General features: G+C 42.6%; 1 protein-coding gene across 2 annotated transcripts in view; it reads left to right on the top strand.

The window, feature by feature from the left end:
• The window catches only part of PTGFRN (prostaglandin F2 receptor inhibitor), an 80137-nt gene that overhangs the window by 11067 nt on the left and 50153 nt on the right, over positions 1-18917 (top strand). The window lies entirely within an intron of this gene.

Raw genomic sequence — 18917 nt, forward strand, 5'->3', positions numbered from 1 at the left:
TTTGATTGAGAAATCCTTACAGTAAGTTCCAAGTTAAGACCATAGGGTGTAACTCACGGCATGGCACAGCACAGGGTACTGAGTCACATTAGTCAAAGTAAAAACAGTTATGACCCTTGAAGGAGTAAATTATTTGTGTCCAACTTTACTCTTCAATACAGGACATTGTTACTTTTCTTTGTAATCTTTTTTTTTTTTTAGTACTTCAGCAGCATTAAGGGAATATTGACTGTGTTTCTGATATTGTGCAAGATTACAAAGTCCAAAATGGAATGGAACCAGTTATAAGTGAATGGCAGAATGGATCATAGGTGTTTTTTAAAGGCCTGGGTGAATGAGTTATTAGATCACTGTGCCTATGGGGCTGTCAGAATTATAGAGATGAAACTGAGGCCAGGGGCTGTTGTTATTGAAAAGTTCCATGGAGCAGGTGGGGCTGGAGAGTCGGGAGCCAGGAGCAGGAAATGCATTTCAGGTATGAAAGTGGGCAGTACAGTTTCTCAGAGGTGGGAGTAGATAAATGTGTACAGGTTGGTGTCCCATTTGGGGATTAGCTAACTTCAGCTGGAAAAGTAATAGAGACCTTAGGGGATGTGGATATTAAACTCTGGGGAAGGGAGGTTGGTGGAGAAGAAGAATGTGAACAAAGTCACCCTGAAAGATGTTGGCAGCATCACCAGCGCCCACAGAACAGCTAAGAGCCGGCATGTGTGAGGCTGGAGAGGTCTGCTGGAGCTTACAGGAAGCTAGCCTGCTAAATTAAGGTGATAAGTCAGGCCATAATCCTATTTTTGGTTGTTTCTTATGAGGAAAACAACTCACAAAACAATTACTGATGTTCCCTCCAGACAGTTTATCAGAGCATTTCTTCAAAGGACTATGACCTGATAAGAGACACATAAGTTTTAGAGCAATGATGGGGAATTTTAGTTGGTTTTCTATGGAAACAAGGTTTATGCAATCATGTGATCTATTCATTGGAGTCCCACTTTCATTACCATTTATCCCACAAACAAGTTTCAGTGGAAACAGTAATATGAATCCCAGGAATCCTAGTGTCGTACGTGGCTCATAAATAATTGGAGAAGGTACCTTTGTTAGCCCATCTAGGGAGGGCCACAGAGGTAGCAAGGTGGCATATGCTGCCCAGTGGTACCCTCAGGGACCCCACATTCCAGCACCGAGTTAGCTTGCACCACAGGCCGAAAGGTAGTTATCATGCAGTAGGATGTGAGTTTGGGTCATTAGAAAACAGCAGTGATGAGGCAAGCTCTGCTTTCTGTCCAGTATGTTCATTTAAGGCATTTGGGCCTCAGGACAAAGAAGCTTGGAAACTGAGCACATAATCAAGTGTTGGTGACCCCTCTTGAGGTTTTCCAAAGTACCCCTCCCTCCAGTCCTTAGAAACGACTGGAAGATAGATGCACACAACACCTTGTTTGGTTTATATATTTGTCTTGGAATTATTTCCAGTTATTTGATTCTTTGGATTTCAAGTAAAGCTTCATTTCCTCAGAGAAATGAGGACATGTTTGGACCCAGGAGTGGTGCCGCCTACAGCATGGGCCAGCCTGCGCCAGCTCTTGGTGATGGGCTGTCACTCAGCCACCTTACTTCAGAGCGCAGCCATCGGTTTGTGATGATCTATTTATTAGGATGAGCGTTTGTGTGTCTCACCCAACCGTAAGCAGCTCGAAAGCGGGATCGTGTCTGTTTTTGCTTACCCCAGCATGTAGGAACTTGAATCTTTGAATAATTGAATTAATGTATGCACTTAGAAAAATGCCTATAAGATGTATATATTATATATATTTAAAATTGTGGACGTTAAGTTACAATGGGGGCAGAAGTTATCTGTGTCCTTTTTATTATCTTTCTTATGTGTGCTTATTTATCTTCTTTTGTTTGGAAAGAATTGCGTGTGACTTCATTTCTAAGACAGGTTTTTGTGGTAGAGTAGGAGAAAATGAAATCTATACATGAAAAAGAAGGGGTGAGAAAAGTCTCCATTCTTCCTCCTGTGGATTTTCTTGTTTTTTTCCTTGGCAGCTTGGGTGGAAGACAGATGACTCATGAGTTCTCATTATTGTCTCTCCACTGCTTCCACCCCTTCCCTTTGCAGGGTTGATACAACCTTTTCCACCCCAGAATGGCATAGGCTCCCTTCTTGGGCTTCATCCTGGTTGGTCATAGTCTAGAGAAGCAGACTTCTTCAGTCCCAGTGTATGCGTCAAGTGCTTTGTGGCTGGGTTCATTCAAACCATGGACCGTCTGCTTGTCATCACTGTTCTAGGGAGCAGCCCACACTGAGCCACATCTGAGCAAAGGGGCAGTAGTACTGCCGCCTGTAGCGCGGGCCTGGTCTCACTGCCTAATTAATAACCACTATTTATTATCTGCCCCATGTCAAGCATTATTCTGGATCTGGGGGCACCTAAAAACATAGATCGACACAGTCCTTTGACTCCTCCAGCAACCAGTCTAAATGTGGAGGCATGACACACACACAGGAAGAGAGGCAGCATAGACGAAGTGTCATCCAAGGATTGTTAAACAAAGGGGAAACTGAACATTAAAGAAAAGGGAGAGCATTCTGGGAGTACTTTAGGCAGAGGTGCTTTTGCAGAAAAGGTAAGTATGATCCTCTGTACCTGTTTATATCACTACCTATGTCTCATCTCTACCTGTGCATGTATTTTTTTTTTGAGACAGAGTCTCACTCTGTTGCCTAGACTGGAGTGCAATGGCACGAGCTCGGCTCACTGCAACCTCTGCCTCCCAGGTTCAAGCAGTTCTCTGCCTCAGCCTCCTGAGTAGCTGGGATTACAGGCGCCTGCCAGCACGCCTGGCTAATTTTTGTATTTCTAGTAGAGATGGGGTTTCACCATCTTGGCCAGGCTGGTCTTGAACTCCTGACCTCGTGATCTACCTGCCTCAGCCTCCCAAAGGGCTGGGATTACAGGCATGAGCCACCACACCCGACCTGCATGTAGTTTTAAAGGCATTAGTGCCATGTCTGGATTGAGGACTTTTGTAAGGATCCAAAGCACCCAGATAGTTGGTTTTTACTATCCCCAAAGGAGAGTGTAAATAAAATTGATGTGGTGAGTTTTGGGGTTTAGAATCCTGAGATTGTGTCACTTCCCAAGATGCTGAGAACTGGTCCCTTGATTGACGCTGTGTGTCACAGTTGCCCCAGCCACATGCTCTGTGCTTTCTGTAATGAGCCTGGTGAAGGGCTGTTTTTGAAAATTCATCGATGAAGGGCTGTTTGTGAAATTAATGAGATTATGTACTTTTTGTTAAGCCCCTGGATGATGATCCAAAGATCAATTCTGGCCGTAACATTCCAGAAGCTCATTGAGATAGGAGTGATCACGGTCACTGCATCAGCAGGCATGCTGCTGGGCTGGGGGTGTGGTGATGAGCAGTCCCTCCAGAGCCTCACAGGGAGGCTGACAGGCAGTCGGCTCCAGGTGATTGTGGTGGCAAGCAGACCCTCAGCGGGCACCTTCTAAACTCTGCCTGAGCTGGGGGCTGAGGTGGGGAAGGATCAGGGAAGGATCAGGAAAGCCTTCAGCAAGCTGGACTCATTTGAACTCGTTAAGTCTTGATGATCAGTAGGTTTTTGTCTGGCAGAGAAGGGGTGGGTAGTTTACTTTAGGCAGAGGGAAGAGCACAGAGAAAGTGATAAACCGGCTGGTGCAGTGGCTCACACCTGTGATTCCAGCACTTTGGGAGGCTGAGGCGGGCGGATCGCTTGAGGCCGGGAGCTTGAGACCACCCTGGCCAACATGGTGAAACCCTGTCTTCATTAAAAATACAAAAATTAGCCGGGCATGGTGGCACATACCTTTACTCCTAGCTACATGGAGGTTGAGGCATGAGAATTGCTTGAACCCAGGAGGCAGAGGTTGCAGTGAGCTGAGATTGTGCCACTGCACTCCAGCCTGGGTGACAGAGAGAGACTCCCTCTCAAAAAAAAAAAGAAAAAACAAGATAAAACCATTCGTAAGAGGATATTGGTTTTTAATAAATGAGGAAAACTTTTTGCAGCTAGTGTGGAGGGTTGAGTTGTAGGGTCATTTAGAGGGAAAGGATTGAGACTGGAGAGAAAGTCCTGAGTGTAAAGAGCCTGTGTGTCACCTGGAGGAGCTTAAGCCTAACATCATAGATGAATTTGTCTGTTTTTTCCTGATTCTGCCTTCCCTAAAAAGCTGGAGGTCCCTCCTTTCCTTCATTTACTTGATATTTTAAAAGGTCCTCATCTTATTGGGGACTCATCTCCTTCCAACTTTTCTGTAAGTCAACATACTGTTCCATCTTTATCGACTCTGACTCTTGGCCAGGTGTTAGCTCATCAACTTTCCGTGATGATGTGGTTCTGCACACAGTAGGCGTGCAGCAAAAAAATACTGAATGAAGGAATGAAGTATCAGATTGTAGTTAAAGTGTTCCTTCAAGGGCATGTGAACCCAGAGTCTTTTTTAATTTAATTCCCTGCAAGCCAAACTGTTAAATAACACTGTACTCCTTACTAAGCCTCATCAGGGAAGCTCGGCATAGACCCCTCATCACCCATGGCTTCTGGCGCTGTGTCTACAAATGAGAAGGGCAGGCTTAAAATGTCGTTGGGGAGGAGGGATGGATGAGGCAAAGGAGGAGCAGACAGTGGATCTAGGGAACAGTCAAATAAGGGGAGAGAGGACAGAGCTGCCCAAGGAAGGGAGTCGGGTTGGTGGGGAGTTTCCCCAGTTATCTCAGGTGCCTTTTATGCGCATATGCAAGTTTAAACACAATGTGAATCTCCCATTCTCTTAAACTAGAGGCTAAAAAGAGGACCAGGTGTTCACACAGAACTTGGCAGATGATGTTGGCCAGTTTGAACATGGAGAGGATTGAAAATGGCTGAGCAGGGAGGGATGCTGAGCGGTGCTTGGGCCTCTAGCAGCTGTTAATTTTATAGAATGCGCTAAAATAAACCTTGTGGATAGATCTTGCCTCAGCCTTTTCTATCTCTGGTCCTTGGACAGAGAATTGTTTAAATCATTTCATGTTTATTGAGTTATTTTGGTTAATCATCAGTACAGATTGCCTCTAAGTGGTTTTTGCATCTTTTTTTTTATTATCGCTTGGTCACATATCTTCTCGGAACCTCAGTTTCCTTATTTAATACTCTCAAGGTTGAATATTAAATCATATGAACAGGATTTGCAAACTATAAAGCAATGCTGTGCATGTAAGGTGTCTTTTTTTTTTTTTTTTTTGCCAATTACTGAGTCTTTAAGGGCAAATTTTCTACTCAATATTTGGTTTACTGTGTTAGGATTCCATTAGGGAAGCAGAACCCTTATAAATATTGTGGAATAACACATTTATCAGAGGAATTAGACCTTACACAATTATGGAAGGAGTTGGAGAAGTGAAGGCCTAAAAAGGAGAGTTAAAGTATCAGGGAAAAGTTACTAGTCAGCTGTCTTGAAGCACTGGCAGGTGGACAAGTTGAAGCATGAAGAGGAATCTGGAAGCCAGGCAGAGTGGGCTGGTTTAGGGTTCTGAAGAAGGGTAATCACTTGGCTCTGAGATTGCAGCCAAGCATCTAGTGGTCTTGGGGTCATGTTGGTCCATAAGAATAGCATTTGGGAAGAAAACAGGAGCAGAAAGAGTAAGGACAAATGGGTGCCCACTAGCACCTTCACATCTGTCCCACACCGCCTTTAACCACGAGCCATATACCAAAGTGTAATGGCTGCCGCTTGACTTCCATCTCCCAAATCTCACATGAAGTTCTATTTTGTCCAACCCTAACCCAGAACTACACAGATAAGAGGATTCTGGGATATGTAGTTCAAGCTTAGCCAGGTGACAAAACCTCACAATTTCATAATGTAGAATTAAAGGTTTGACATGGTTCTGGCCTCCCAGGATCTCTCAAAGGCCACAAAACTGGAAGCAATGTCATAGTTATATGATCTAGTGCTTCAATAGTAAGAAGGAACTCAGTTAGTTAATGATCCAGTCTTGAAGAAGTACCGTGCATTTTTGTTCCTCACTTGTTGGTAGCACTGTATGTCTTTCTGCCTTGTTTACCATTCTTTTTTTTTGAGACAGGGTCTCGCCCTGTTCCCTGTTGCCCAGGCTGGAGTGCAGTGGTGCAGTCATGACTCACTGCAACCTTTGCTTCCCAGGCTCAAGCCATCTTCCTGCCTCAGCCTCCCAAATAGCTAGGACCATAGGCACATGCCACCATGCCCAGCTAATTAAATTTTTTTTTTTTTTTTTATAGAGACGAGATCTGACTATGTTGCCCAGGCTGGTCTCTCACTATTGGCTTCAAGCCATCTTCCCACCTCAGCCTTCCAAAGTGCTGGGATTACAGGTGTGATGCAGGAGGTAATGGTTGTCTTGGCAGCAAAAACTAAGAAAAGTTGCATTGACTGTGAAGAGCCTGTCAGTACTGATGAAATGCAAAGTCTTTGTTGCCTCCTTTCTAATCTTGTTTGATTTGGAGAACATGTGTATGAAGGCTGAAAGAAGGTTTCCAGATATAAATGGCAGGATAGATAACATTAGAGCCAGAACTGTCATGTAAATTTCAATTAGAAACAAGATTTAAGTCTCTGGACCACCCTTCTTACCCCCTGTGGCCTGTTGGTCACACTGCCCCTTCCTCATGTTTCTGTAGCCAGGCACAGGCTAACAAGGACTCAGAGAGTGCCTGCTATGATAATTTTAGCCCCTGGAAAAAATAACAGACTTTGTGAGATTTAATGGCCACACCTGGGCCTTGTCATCACTTAGTATTCTTTCACCTTTTTGATTGTCAACTCTGATATTTCCCTCTGTGACCACAACCTCCTTGCTTTACTCCTTTCAGATTCCCTCCTATCTGTTGCACCTATTCTTCATCTAATTGTGATTCCCTGATCTTGAACATTCTTCCTTTTCAGTCCATCGGGCCATTCTCACTTTACTTGGCTCCGAATCCAGGGTAGACTCTGGTGGTCAGCATTTCAGCAGTGAGCTTGTTAACAACCTGGGACCCTCTGTCATATTTCTTTGCCAGACCTCACATTGTATTATATTTCAGTAATTCACACCAATCGTAGTTTGTAAGCCTGAACATTATGATCTTGCTGGGGAAAATCTCAAAGCCTGCCCATCTGAGATTCCAACAAAGTCCTGGCATCTTTACCGCAGCTCAGCTCTCCTTTGTGTTCCTTTTGTGATGGTTTCCTATTATATTTCTTCTGATGCTTATTCTAAACCTTTGTCAGGATCTTTAGCATCTGAACTCCTTTCTACTATTTTACTGAGACAATAGAGACCAAGCAAAGAAACCTCAAGCTTTTGCCCCAAAACTTTTTAATAATTTTACTCATCCTTTTCTCTGTCTAACCTGAAAAAAAGTAAGGGCTCTATCTTTGGCTCTTTTTCCTCTCTATGTGTATTCTTTCCCTAAGTGACCCCAGGCAACCTGTGGCTTTAAATACTCTGTATGTGCTGATGACTCTCTAGTGAGTATCTCCAGCTTGGACCTCCCCACTGAGCTCCAGACTTAAACATCCAGCTGCCTACTCCACTGCACTTCCACTTGGTGTCTGATAGGGACCTCACATTTAAAATGACCAGAAGACAACTCTTGCTTTCTTTGGTACAGATTTGATTCTCTCTAATTACTTTGCTGTCTCAGTAAGTGGCATCACCCTGTATGCCAGGTGCTCAAGCCAGAAGCCTAGATCATTCTTGATTGCTCTGTTCTTCATTCCCCACATTCAAAAAGTCAGTTTGTCTTTTCATTTATATACAAGTTAAGTCCTGAATCTGACTACTCCTGAGAGTCGCCACCACTGTCTATCAAGGCCGGTGTTCATCAGCTTTTGCTTGGTCTACAGAAACTTCCCCCATGCTGGTGTCCTTGCTTCCAAATTGGCCCCATATAATCTATCTTTCCCACAGCAGCCAGACTGAAATTTCTACAAAGAAAGTAGGCTCTATCATTTTCTCGTTTATGTGCTTCCCATTTCAACCAGAATCCAGGGCCCCTGCCCCCTCATTCATTGAATCGGTCACAGTGATCTTTTTTTTCTGTACTTTGAACACCCAAGCTTGCTCCGTCACAGTGCTTTTATATTTGCTGTTCTGTGTCTGGAGAGTTTTGCCCCAGAGCTTCAATCACTGTCTCTTTGTCATTCTGGTCTAAACTCAGACATGACCCTCTCAGAGAGGCCTTTCCTGACCACACCTCATATTGTCATATTTTAACTGAATAGCATTTGTCAGTGGGTCTACTTCATCACTGTCTCTTTCCTAGAACACAGTTTTCTTGCAGGCAGGGACTGGTGGCCATGTGTCCCCAGTGCCTAGAAGGTGCTTTGGGGGACTGACTGGCTACTTTGCAGGATGAACCCCCTGCTTGCTGCTTCAGTGCCTTTTTCATGGTTGTGCCTTCTCTTCCGTACATCTTTGTTACTTCTCTCCTGGCTGTTACTTTCCAGATCCCATACCTGTCATTGAAAATGCACTTTCCTGGAGGTTGCCAGTGATTACTTAGCCATCAGTTCATTTCTCTTTTCTCAACACCCACCTTCCTTGACTTTTCTGCATGTTTGACATTGTTGTTCATTTTTTTCGAACAAAGGCATATAGTAGGAGTCTGCTGTAGATATTGTGCAGGATGCAGATATGGGTAGGAAACAGCTCCTGCTTTAAAGGAGCTTGCAGTCTGCCAGGAGCAAGTAGATGAGTATGTTCATAAAGAAACAGTAAGTGTTACTTCAAACCCTTTCTTGAAATTCTTGCATCCCTTGGCTGCTAGGGCAAAGCCTTTCCTGGTTTTCTTCCTAACTGGCTACTATTTCTTTTTTCTGTGCTGACTCTTTTTCTTCTGCTCGTGCCTGAAACATAGGACTTTGGTGTGGTTTTGTCCCATTCCCTCTTTTCTGTAATCTGTCTCCTGGTGGTGTCATCGACTCCCACATCTTCACTGCTGGGCAAATTTCCTTTTTACCCCCCCTCCCTCCATGCTTGTGACTCCACATTGATGTTAGGCTCAAATATCTTCTAGGGGTTTCCATTCCAACTGCCCAGTGGACATTTCTACTGGTCAAAATCTTACTATAAGAAAACAGATTTCACCAGTGATTAGCTTCCCTTTGGCTTCTGTCTCCCCTTACAGGTCTGCCAGTTGACCCTTCCTCTGTTGTGGCTCTCAGAGCTGCTGCCTTTTGATTCCCGTCATTGCCCTTGTTTTCATTCTTATTACCTCTCCCCACCATTGGTAGAGGGCCCCTGAATGATCTCTGGGCCTCCATGTCTCCTCTCTAGTCTGCTCTTGATACACTGTTTTAGTCATCCTATCTTCACCACTACCTGCCTGTGTGCCCCGTGGCCCCTTTAGGTCTTTGCTTATGCTACACCCCTTATCTCTGGTCACTTTCCTCCTTCATGTCTTCTGTTAAACCTCCCCATCATCCAACCATTTTTCAAAGGCCCAATTCGAATATTGACACCGCATGAAGCTTTTTATGAATCCCTTTGGATGGAAATGTCCTCATTCTCTTTTGACCTGTGAGGCACCTGTTAGTGCCTCTCTTTGATTATTTATATCCTTCCTTATACAGGTTGAGCATCCTTAATTCAAAAATCCAAAATTGGAAATGCTCCAGAATCTGAAACTTTTTGAGCACTGATAACGTTGCTCAGAGGTCATGCTCAAAGGAAATGCTCGTTGGAGCACTTTGGATTTTGGATTTTCAGATTGGGAATCCTTAACTGGTAAGAATGCAAATATTTGAAAATCTGAAATCCCAAACACTTCTGGTCCCAAACATTTTGAATAAAGGATATACAGCCTGTATGACAGTTTGCACTGTTACACACCTCCTGACTCTTAGCATACGATATGTGCCTTAAAAGAAGATCCACAAGCTGACTAACCTTTCACTCTCACTTATCACCTAGCACAGAGACTTCTTGCTCAATAGCTGTATGTTGAATGAGTTATCTTATCTTACGTTTGTCTAGTGTATCTCAGTGAGGTCTTAGCTGAACTTTTTCTTTTTTTTTTTTTTAAATGATTATAAGCACTGTTCTAGTGGAACCTTATTTGCTTCTGGATGGGGTTTTGAAGTTCTGCCATATGTGACTTTATTACACATTCTCTGCTGGCTATAGCTTATTTAATGTGCCTTGCTGCATTTTCATGACTGAGGGACTGTCTATATGAAAGTTGGCATGATCCTTTCCTGTCAGACCTCTCAGTGGCAGACTTGAGGAGACAAAGGTTTTTCATTTGTTGAGTCAGGTACTCCAATAAAGGCACTATAAGGTTTTATAAGTTTGACTTTCTGTGCATTCATTTCTAGCTCACATGTGGACTGGGAACTCCATGTGGCAATCCATAGGCCCCAAGTCTCTCCTAAAAGCCTTGTAAGGACTCGGGAAGTGGGAATTAGGCACCCATTTACAAGGCATGCTGAAAACCATAACCTCTTTAGTTTCAGCGTTTCAACTCACCTGTACCACTGGATTCAATAACTGCTGATGCTTATATTACAAATGGTTCAGATTGGAAAGTCAGATTGTTTGCTTCTAGGCAGCTCAGTGAAATAATAAAATTTGAGCAGAAATAGAAACAATTGCAAGAATTTTTAGCAAATATGCTGCACTCTGCAGGTCTTGATTTAGAATAATGTTGATAATAACCTGAGAAATAAAATCCATTTCCCATGGATATCAGGAGGAGGTGGAAAAGCATAGATAAATGAAGTGTATAGTCTTCATTGCCTTGTCTTTCTTAATGATTCCTCATGGTTTGCCAATAGCACTTATTTAAATAAACATTGCAGGAGTAGTTGTTTACCTTGAATAACTTGCCTTTTTCTGCCTGTCCCCATTGATTCCACCTGATAGAAGAAAGTCAAAGGCATTTAATTACTCTCTTGAGTATTCCAGAGGTAGAGAAATGGTAATCTGGAAACAATTAACTCTTGGTTGTTAATTTTCTACTGCTGAGAAGTCAGAGCAGAGGGCTTCAAAAAGTCCCTCTTGTATGATTTTGGAATAAAGTTCTCTGCACCATTTTTGAGTATAAATATGTGTGATGTTAAAGTTGGTATCACTTAAAATAACAAAGGTAGTACATCAGAAAAATTTTTGAAGAAATTTTTAACAATCCAATTTCTCTTATTTCTCTCATCTGTCTACTTCATATTGAAAATACGTAATATTTCTTCTTTCAATGACTCTTTTCTGTGTTACTTTGCTGCCTATCTTGGTTCCATTGCCCATGGAGAATATGAAATATAGGGAATTTTAAGCTGTTTCTTCTTCCTACTCAGATTAAAGACAAAAAATCCACAGAGGGTGATAATATATAATGCATTTGAAGGCAAACCAAATCCAACCTATCTTTGGCTTATGCTGCACTATCAAGTTTGGGTTTGAGTCCCTCACGTTATAGCTGTTATGACCTTCAGGGGGTTATTCAACTTCTTTGATTCTCAATTTCCTCATATCTATGATAGGGGCGGTAATAGCTACCTTATGGTTGTCTTCTGTGGATTAAGACAATTTGTGGATAGTGCCTGGCTCAGTCAGTCAGTGCGTGTCATGTAAGAAACACTGTACATTGTTATTCTTCCTCTTACTCGATTCTAATACTGTTGTGGAGAGAGACTGGGAGACTTGATAGTAAATCAAACTGAATACATCATGAAATAAATACTGTGAGAAATGCTTATATGATTTTAGCTGAAATTATGGGGTCTTTGATTAATCAAGTATTTTTTATTCTACCCTCTCCCCTCCCCCACCAATTAGCTTGTTATTCAGTCTTTCATTTATGTGGTTACTCTAGAGATTAGAACATGCATCAGTGATCTGTTAGTGTTTACTAGTGATCCTTTTACCACTTCCAGGATAATGAAAGACCTTACAATATTTAAGCTCCAATGTATTCCACCCCTCCCCTCACTTTTTCTGCTGTTGATGTCATATGTTTTAATTATGTATATATTTTGAATTCCAGAAGACATTACTAATATTGTATTTATAGTCACTATTCAGTAGGTTTACCCACATAGTTATTCTTGCTGTTGCTCATTTTGCCTTCTCACATTTCCATGATTTCAAGTGGGATTATGTTCCCTCTATTTGAAGAACCCCCTTTAGTATTTATTTTTGGTGCAATTAATTATTTTTCCCTTGTTGAGAATTGGTTGAAAGCATGTTTATGTTGCCTTCCTATTTGAGGATTTTTTTTATCTGTATAGAATCCTAGGTTGGCAGTTACTTCCTTTCATCACTTGAAAGATGTCATTCTGTGGTCTTCTCATGAGCATCATTTCTGTTGAAAGTTAGTCATCAGTTGTATTCCTGTTCCTTTCTCTGCCTTTCAGTAGTTTTGCTATGATTTACCTAGGTGTGGTTTTCTTTGTATTTATTCTGTTTATGATACATATCTTATCTTGAATCTGTGGCATGATGTCTTTTGTTGGTTTAAGAAAAATCTTAGCCATTATCTCTTCAAAAATTACACCTAATTCTACTACAGTCTCTCCCTGTCCTTCTGGGCCTCTATGACACGTATGTTTGGCGTTTTTACCATGTCTCATAGATTCTTGTCTGGCTTTTTTAGTTCTTTTTTATACCCTGGGCTTCAGTTTGGATAATCTTTACTGACTTTTGTTTTGTTTTTGTGATTGTTTTGTGTTTTTGAGACAGGGTCTTACTCTGTTGCCCAGGCAGGAGTGCAGTGGCACAGTCATGGCTCACTGCAGCCTCCATCTCCTGGACTCAAGCAGTCCTCCCACCTCAGCCTCCTGAGTAGCTGGAACTACAGATGTGTGCCACCACACCTGGCTAATTTTTTTTGTTGTTGTTAGAGACAGGGTCTCACTATGTTGCCCAGGCTGATCTTGAACCCCTGGGCTCAAGCAGTCCTCCTGTCTCAGCCTCCCAGTGTGCTGGGATAATAGGCGAGAACCACTGTGCCTGGCTGTTGACTTCTTTTGTGCTGCATCTAATCTGCTGCCCAACCTATTTATTGACCTCTTCATTTTGGATATTGTATATTTTTTTTTAGTTCTAAAATTTCAATTTGATTGTTTCAATATATTTCAGTTTGGGTGAAATCCTGTTTTCTATTTCTTTAGTAAGTTAATTATAGTTAGTTTACAATCTATGTTTGATAAAACCAATATCTGGGTCCCTGCAGGTCTGTTTCTATTGTCTGTTGTTTCTCTTTTGTTTTTGTTTATTTGGTTCTGTCTTCTGGAATACCTGGTAAGTTTTGATTGAACACTGAAAAATTGTAGTGGCTCTGTATGATGTCATCTTCTATCTGAGAAGATTTACTTTTTTCCTAACAGGCCAGTAGAGTAAGAGAAGCTCATCTTTATCCAATGAGGAATTGAGATGCTTTGAGACCGTCTTTCAGTCTTGATGAGAGCTAGTTGCTTTTTCTGCTTTGCTCTTATTCCAAGAGCATAGCCCTTCCAGGGTTGTAACTGAAAATCTGAGTGTTTACCACCTTCCTTTGTAGACTCAGAATTCTAGTTTTTGTTTCCCCATATTGTGAAATGGCAAAAAATTTTGCTTAACCTTTTAGCCCCCTAGTATTTATTTTCTGCTTAGCTTCTCAGCCATTTACCACCTCCCCATACCCTTCAATGTATCTTTCATAATGTCAGTTACCTTGAGGGGAAAGCAATGTGGTATGTCAAGCTCACTTCTCTGTTGTTGCCTTTTTTTTCCTAGGATCTTGCTCCTCAAACTCTGACCTTCTTAGTATCCCTGAACTTCAGTTGTCTTCTTGGCCCCACAAGGTGCTGGAAGCTCTGAGTTACTTACTTCTACTTGCTTTCTAGCCTGCACCACTTAAAAATAGCAAATATCTGAAGAGAAAAGGCAGTGGGTATTGTTGAGTCCACCTCAGTATCTTTCTGTGATCTTGGACCCTTGAGCCTGGCTGCCTTGATTGCTCACCACTGCATTCAGTTAGCTTTTATCTGTCTTTTACAGTTTCTGTAGTGGGAGTGAGAGTGGGGGCAGGGGATGGGGAGTGATCTGATATTAGCTACTCTATCATAGCAAAAAGCAAAAATCTAAAAGTAGAAATCTCAATTATTGGTCTTTTGAAATTTAAACTCTGCTTACCACCCCCAAATATTTGAGTCAACTTCCAATGAGATACACATACATATACGTAAACACTGCATGAAGGTGATAGTTAAAGTGCTCTTATTTTGTCTTGGGTATCAAAGGTACTCTGAGGCTGTGGTAACTGCCCCAAGAGGTAAGAGAAACCTGTGTAGTTCTTGTTTTTTGGGAAAGAATGTACAATGGTCCATCAACAGGTATTTTTTTTTTCTGGTATTAAATTTTAATGGAATTTTATTATGTGGATTTTTGTGTCATTGAACAACCCAGTAGTGTCCTCAATAGGACTTTTAAGGCTGATAAATGTTTTTTGTGTGAAGGTTTCTTATATTGACTACTGAAAACAAACGAAGCCATAATTCAAGATTGTTACTTAGTAATGACATTTTTATGGGGAACTAAACTAATACAGTTCAGGTGTTTGGGACCTTCAGTTGGAAACACTGGTAGAACTTGGAAAAATAGAGGAAAACTTTCTTTTCCTCTTTTTCCCTCAGTTATCAACTGTTACAAAAGGTTTTGACAAAAATTGGCAACATGTGGCTATGTAGATATTCTTTTTGATTTGAAAAGAGCCATATGCTCTATTTTTTCCAAGTTATATTTATTTTTAAATATCATTAGCTGTTATTTAACAATATTACAAGAAATCTGTGCTACATGCCAGATTGCTTGGTGGCAATTTGAAATTCTGTTACCAAAATTTAAAATCTTGATTTGCATGGATGAGGGGACATCCTAGTTCTACATACAAGACAGTGCTCAGGTTTATATCTTTTCAGATTAGAATTTGATCTTTCAAGCATCTGTTCATATCTGCTTTACTTTTCCCAGTGGCGCTATCATATAGCCGATGTTGAAGGTACTTTTGCAGGTTGAGTTGGATCATGAACGAAGGAGTACCTAAGTGATCCTAGGGGAATTGGGGAAGGCTTCACAGAGGAGGTGGTGCTGCAGCTGCCTCTTACAAGAGGGTGAAGAGATGGATGAGAGGGTATTCCAGGTGATGAAGGCATGAAAGCAGAGGCCATGAAGCACTAGAGAGCATGGCATTTCCAGAAAGTGAAGAGATGTTTGTTTTGTGGGATAGAAGCATCAGAGAGTGGGAGAACAATTGGAGATGAAGCTAAAGTGGTAGCCATGAGCCAGATCATGAATGGTCTTGTATGTCTTTTATTCATTCATTCATTCATTTAACAAATATTTATTGAACAACTACTATTTTACCAGGTCCTGTTCTAGGCACTGTCATTCAGCAATGGACAAAACAAAAATCACTATTCATATGGAACTTACATTCTACTGGAGAAAAAAGAAAAAGAAAACAAATAATAGTAAAAACATAAGTGTTCATAAAGTATTTTAGTAATAATTGATAAGGAGAAAATTTGGCAGGAGCAAGAATGGGGATGTGCCACTTTAGGGTGGTCAGGAAAGGCCTCATTGAGAAGGTGACATTAGAATACGGATCTGAAGCTAGTGAAGGAACCAGTGGGATGAATGTCTGAGAGTGTCCTGGGCTGAGGAAATGTGCAAGGGCCCTGAGGTTGCAGTAGGTGAAACCTTGGGAGCACAGCATGGCTGGAGTATAGTGGAGGAAGAGGAACAGACAGGAAGTCCAAGAAACAAAAACGGCCAGGTCCTGTAAGGATTGCGTCTATAAGGATTTCAGCTTTCATCTGAATGAGATGGGAAGTGATTGGAGACCTTTGAACAGAGTAAGATATAACCCAACTTAAATTTTTCAAAGATCACTTTGCTCTGTTGAGAATAGAGAACAAGAATGGAAGCCAGGAGACCAGTAAGGGACATTGCAGTAATGCAGATGAGAGGGGTGCTGGCCTGGGCCGGGGTGACAGCACTGGGGGTGGCTGATGGGTTGATTTTGCCTTATAGGTGATAAGGAGCCATTAAAGACTTGATCAGTGAAGTGACATCTGATTTGTATGTGGAAAATATGATTTTGGCAGCCCTGTGGAAGGATTGGAGAGTTCAGACAAGGAGACGAATCAGTTTCTAAAGCTCTCATCACTAAGGATAAAGATAGAGACCTTACAAGGATGTAGTCTCATGCTTGTGGGTAGGTTGTCCACCCTGGCCAGCTTCTTGACAAGGGATAGGAATGGAAAAGATTAACACATTAGGAAATTCCTCTGTAAACCTAGCCAAGGAAGCAAGGTGAATGATTATGATCAGGTTTATCCTAGAGGTGGCCTGCCCAGCACATAACCGCAGTCCCTTGCCATAGGCCAGGGATCGTGAGTGCTCTAAGTACGTTTCCTCATTTAATCCTTACCACAGCCCTCAGGGAGTGTGGTAACCATGGTCTCTATTTCACACATGAGGAAACTGAGGCAGAAGAGGGTTAAGCACAAGGCTGTTTTGCCTCTAAAGAGTCTCCACCATAGTGCTTTCTTCTAGAAGATCTCTTTGCGAGATTCAGAATTGTCTGGTTGTCTCAAAAATTAAATGTAAAAAAGTGATCACCTCATTTCTTTGTGAACTGTGGTAATGATGGCTTCAGAGAATTAGTCACTGCTGGGTAATGATATATTATTTTAATGTTCTTTGAGTTGCCAGTGACAGAAATTACCTTTACCTTAAGAAACATAAGTAGGCTGGGCATGGTGGCTATAATGCTATAATCCCAGCACTCTGGGAGGCCAAGGAATATTAGTCCGTTTTCACGCTGCTGATACATACCCGAGACTGGGCAGTTTACAAAAGAAAGAGGTTTAATTGGACTTACTGTTCCCCATGGCTGAGGAAACCTCACAATCATGGTGGAAGGCGAGGAGGGGCAAGTGACATCTTATGTGGATGGCGGCAGGCAAAGAGAAGAGCGCTTGTGCAGGGAACCTCCCCTTTTTATAACCATCAGATCTCACGAGACTTACTCATTATCATGAGAACAGCATGGGAAAGACCTGCCCCCATAATTCAGTTACCTCCCACCAGGTCCCTCCCACAACATGTGGGAATTAAAGATGAGATTTCAGTGGGGACAGCCAGACCATATCATTCTGCCCCTGGCTCCTCCCAAATCTCATGTCCTCACTTTCAAAACCAATCATGCCTTCCCAACAGTCCCCCAAAGTCTTAACTCATTTCAGCATTAACTTACAAGTCCACAGTTCAAAGTCTCATTTGAGACAAGGCAAGTTCTTTCTGCCTATGGGCCTGTAAAATAAAAAGTAGGTTAGTTACTTCCTAGATACAATGTGGGTACAGGCATTCGGTGAATACAGCTATTCCAAATGGGAGAATTTGGCCAAAACAAAGGGGCTGCAGGCCCCATGCAACTCTGAAATCCAGCAGGGCAGTCAAATCTTAAAGCTCCAGAATGATCTCCGTTGACTCCATGTCTCACATCCAGGTCACGCTAATGCAAGAGGTGGGTTCCCATGGTCTTGGGCAGCTCTGCCCCTGAGGCTTTGCAGAGTACTGCCTCCCTCCAGGCTGCTTTCACAGGCTGGCATCGAGTGTCAGTGGCTTTTCCAGGTGAACGGTGCAAGCTGTTGGTGGATCTACCGTTCTGGGGTCTGGAGGATGGTGGCCCTCTTCTCACAGCTCCTCTAGGCCATGCCCCAGTAGGGGCTCTTCGTGGGGGCCCTGACCCCACATTTCCTTTTCCTCACTGTCCTAGCAGCGGTTCTCCATGAGAGCCCCGCCCCTGCAGCAAACTTCTGCCTTTCATCCAGGTGTTTCCATACATCTGAAATTGAGGAGGAGGTTCCCAAACCCTAATTCTTGACTTCTGTGCACTCACAGGGTTGACACTATGTGGCAGCTGCCAAGGCTTGGGGCTTGCACCCTCTGAAGCCATGGCCCAAGCTCTGCATTGGCCCCTTTCAGCCATGGCTGGAGCAGCACCAAGTCCCTAGGCTGCACACAGCACAGGGTCCCTGGACCTGGCCCATGAAACCACTTTTCCACTCCCGGGCTTGTAATGGGAGGGGCTGCCGTGAAAACCTCTGACATGCCCTGGAGACATTTTCCCCATTGTCTTGGGGATTAACATTAGGTTCCTCGTTACTTATTGCAGATTTCTGCAGCGGGCTTGAATTTCTTCTCAGAAAATGGGTTTTTCTTTTCTATTACATTGTCAGGCAAATTTTCCAAACTTTTATGCTCTGCTTCCCTTATAAAACTGAATGCCTTTAAAAGCACCCAAGTCACGTCTTGAATGTTTTGCTGCTTAGAAATTTCTTCCACCAGATACCCTGAGTCATCTCTCTCAAGTTCAAAGTTCCACAGGTCTCTAGGGCAGGAGCAAAATGCCACCATTCTCTTTGCTAAAAGATAACAAGAGTCACCTTTGCTCCAGTTCCCAACAAGTTCCTCATCTCCATCTGCAACCACCTCAGCTGGGACCTTATGGTTATCAGGCTTTTGGTCAAAGCCATTCCACAAGTCTCTAGGAAGTTCCAAACTTTCCCACATTTTCCTGGGAACCCAGAATTTGAAAACATGAATTAAACCAGTGAAATAACAGTGGTGGTAGTATATTAGTTTGCTAGAGCTGCTGCAACAAAGTACCATGAACCAGGTTGCTTAAACAGACATTTATTGCCTCACAATGCCAGAGGCCAGAAGTCTAAGATCAAGGTGTCGGAGAGTGTTTCCTGCAGAGGGCTGAGAGGGAGAATCTGTTCCGTGCTTTTCCCTTAGCTTCTGGTGGCTTGCTGGCAATTTGTGGAGGTCCTTGGCTTGTAGACATATCCACTTAATCTCTGCCTTATCTTCATGTGGCT

The sequence above is a fragment of the Symphalangus syndactylus genome, chromosome 12 (genome assembly GCF_028878055.3).
Source record: "Symphalangus syndactylus isolate Jambi chromosome 12, NHGRI_mSymSyn1-v2.1_pri, whole genome shotgun sequence".
NCBI classification, from domain to species: domain Eukaryota; kingdom Metazoa; phylum Chordata; class Mammalia; order Primates; family Hylobatidae; genus Symphalangus; species Symphalangus syndactylus.